The sequence below is a fragment of the Arvicola amphibius genome, chromosome X (genome assembly GCF_903992535.2).
Source record: "Arvicola amphibius chromosome X, mArvAmp1.2, whole genome shotgun sequence".
In the NCBI taxonomy this organism is placed as follows: domain Eukaryota; kingdom Metazoa; phylum Chordata; class Mammalia; order Rodentia; family Cricetidae; genus Arvicola; species Arvicola amphibius.
Genome location: NC_052065.1, coordinates 84,066,054 through 84,069,698, shown reverse-complemented (window position 1 = coordinate 84,069,698; position 3,645 = coordinate 84,066,054). Strand labels below are relative to the sequence as shown.

Here is a 3,645-nt window from a genome sequence, read left to right as displayed (position 1 = left end):
AAATAATATAGTTTCTGGGTAATTATTTCAGGGCTGAGCAGCCAGGAATGAACAAGGGGCTCCTCACAACATTTTTGATGTAGAAAATAAATTTAATTCATTGCTACACAAAATAAGATAAATATTGAGTTAGTAAAGGGGACTTTAAAGAAAGTCCCTAGAAAAATTTAAGTGGTATCTTAAAAAAACTGATTCAAGAAAAGTAATAAATCATATTATAGATTTTGAACCTATTCTCTTTAGAGAAAACATTTGAAGGTGAAAAGAGAGGTAAAACATGCTACTCGCATTTCACACCCAGGTTAATAAGTCCTCATGTCTTGGTGACTTCAGTATTCCTTGCCACACAAAATTCAGAATTATGTGGAGCTACCCTGGGGCACTTACAAATAAATCTAGTAAACTACTCCTCACTCACTGAGAATTTGCCAACATATTTGTTAATCTTTAAAAGGAAACTATTACTCATACTTTAGGTAACTGTAGACTTTGTCTACTGTAATATGACAAATCAGGCTTCAGCATACATTGAATCTTATGCAATCCTCACCAATATAATCACAATATTTTCTTACTTACTGTAGTTGCCTCTTTCTCAAACTAAAGTGTACATTGTTGTGTAGGGAAGAGTATTCACAAAATAATTACTTTAAGTCAATAATCAGCATTTTTCTAACAAACATTGATATAATGGGATTCCCCTCTGTATGCTCTGAATATGTTTTATTATCATTGGTTATTAAATAAGCTGTTTCATCCAATGGCTTAGTGGAATAAAGCCAGGTGAAAAATCCAGAGATATAGAGAGAAAGTAGACAGAGTAAAGGAGCTGCCATGTAGCTGCCAAAGGAGAAAGATGTCAGCTGCCAAGCAGAACCTCGCCAGTAGGCCTCAGTCTTGTGATGACTCACAGATAAATAGAAATGCATTAATTTAAAATGCAAGAGTTAGTTAGAAATATGCATAAGCTATTAGCCAAACAGTTTTGTAATTAATATAGTTTCTTTGTGATTATTTGGGTCTGAGCATTTGAGAAACAAATGAACAGTTTCTGCCTATAATAAAGTAAAAGGAAAGTCTATATGATTAGGTAGAAAAAAACATGGGTACCTTCAAAGAAATTTGCATCTTACAAATAGGTCTTAAATTACAGGAGCTAACTATTACCTCCACATAATTGAAGGTATCATTTGTTTTTGTTGGAAGCAACCTAAAAAGGAACAAAAATGTAATTTAGATGATAGAAAAAAATTCTAATTTACAATCCCAGGAAAAAAAAAAAACAAACCTCATTTAATGAGAATGATCCAAAATCTATTCTGAAGATTCAGAGAGAACTTCTTTTTAGATAAAAGACAGTTCTTTTGTCAGCCTTTGGTTTCTGTGACAAATTCCCAACATAAACGATCCAAAAAGGAGACAATATTAACTTTGCTGCAAGGTTTGAGTGTTGGAGTTCATGGTTACTTGAATCCCATTGTTCTGGGCTTGTAGTCTCTGTGGTTGTTGTGGAACATGATGTGGTTTCAGCAGAGCAGAGCTGTTCATGTCAGGACTGACAACAGCAAAGAATGAGAACAAGAGTAAGCTACTATGTGTGAGGGAATCTTCTTTCTGCACTCTTCCTATACCATCACCAAGTCTGCTAGAGAAGTCTATTAATTTTCAACCAGCACTTTTCACCCCTGTGTACTGACATGCTGTGCTACTTGTCAATCATTTCTGAAATCACTCTCAACAACATGTTCTCTACTAACCTCTTTGGCATCTACCAATCTAATCAAGCTAAAGAATCACCATAATTATAAAATAAAAGGCTGCTTATATGTCTTCCCATGTCCATAGTGGTCAACTATGGAGTTAAAAAAAACTAGGAATTGAAGCAAGGGAGATCTTTAGGGTAGTACAGAGTCTTAGGGCAATTTGTTCCTTAAAAATAAAAAAAAAAACTGGTGCTCGTTTCGGCAGCACATATACTAAAATCGGAACGATACAGAGAAGATTAGCATGGCCCCTGAGCAAGGATGACATGAAAATTCGTGAAGCATTCCATATTTTTAGACTACAGAAACAAGCATAACCAACAGAATATAAGAGACAGAAGAATCTCAGATTGTGAAGATACCATAGAGAAAATAAATGCACTGATAAAAGAAAAGAGCAAATCCAACAAATTCTCATCACAAAACATTCAGGAAACTTGAGACACAATAAAAAGACCAAGCCTAAGAACAACAGGGGTAGAAGAAGGAGAATTACAGCTCAATGGTCCATAAAATATATTTAATAAAATTATAGAAGAAAACTTTACGAACCTAAAGAAAGATATTCCTATGAAGGTTCAAGAAGCTTACAGAACACCAAATAGAGTGGATTAAAAAAAAACACCCCTTGCCATATTATAATCAAAACACAAAACACAGAATAAAGAAAGAATATTAAGAGCTGCAAAGGAAAAAGGTCAAGTAACTTATAAAGGTAAACCTATCAGACTTACACCTGACTTCTCTATGGAAACCATGAAAGGAAGAAGGTCCTGGATAGATGTTCTGCAGAAACTAAGAGACCATGGATGCAAGCCCAGATTACTATACCCAGCCAAGCTTTTGTTCACTATAAATGGAGAAAACAAAATATTCCAAGATAAAAACAAATTTAAACAATACGTAGCCACAAATCCAGCCTTACAGAAAGTAATAGAAGGAAATCACAAACCAAGGAGTCCAACAATGCCCAAAATAACTCAGACATCTAGCGACCCTTCACCAGCACATCTCAAAGAAGGGAAACACACAATCTCTACTACCAAAAAAACAAATGATGACCGGAGTTAACAACCACTGGTAATTAATATCATTTAATATCAATGGACTCAATTCATCTATAAAAAGGCACAGGCTAAGAGATTGGATACGAAAAAAGGATCCAACATTCTGCTGTTTACAAGAAACACACCTCAACCACAAAGACAGACATCTACTCAGAGTAAAGGTTTGGGAAAATGTTTATGAAGCAAATGGACCTAAGAAACAAGCAGGTGTGGCCATACTAATTTCTAACAAAGTTGACTTCAAACTAAAATCAAGCAGAAGAGATGGAAGGGACATTTTATACTCATAACAGGAAAAATCCATCAGAATGAAGTCTCAATCCTGAATATACTATGCCCTAATATAAAAGCAGCTACATATGTAAAAGAAACACTTACTAGAACTCAAGGGCAGCCATCAAACCACCACACTAATAGTAGGGGAGATTTCAACACTCCTCTCTCACCAATGGACAGGTCAATCAGACAGAACCTAACAGAGAATTAAGAGACTTAATAGAGGTAATGAACCAAATGGACTTAACAGACATCTATAGAACATTCCACCCAAATAGGAAAGAATATGAGCCTACTTCTCTGTGGCTCAGTGAAACCTTTTCGAAAATTGACCATATCTTGGTAACAAAGCAAACTTCCACAGTTACAAAAACATATTAATAACCACCTGTGTCTTATCGGATCACCATGGATTAAAATTAGAATTCAACAACAATGCTATCCCCAAGAAAGCCCTACAAACTCATGGAAACTGAACAGTCAACTACTGAACCACACCTGGGTCAAGGAAGACATAAAGAAAGAAATTAAAGTCTTTC

General features: G+C 35.1%; 1 non-coding gene across 1 annotated transcript; it reads left to right on the top strand.

The window, feature by feature from the left end:
- The first annotated feature begins 1,952 nt into the window (after positions 1–1,952).
- Positions 1,953–2,059, top strand: LOC119805681. Its single transcript, XR_005283980.1, has one exon. It is a non-coding gene; the product is annotated as a U6 spliceosomal RNA (small nuclear RNA).
- Positions 2,060–3,645: the final 1,586 nt, after the last annotated feature.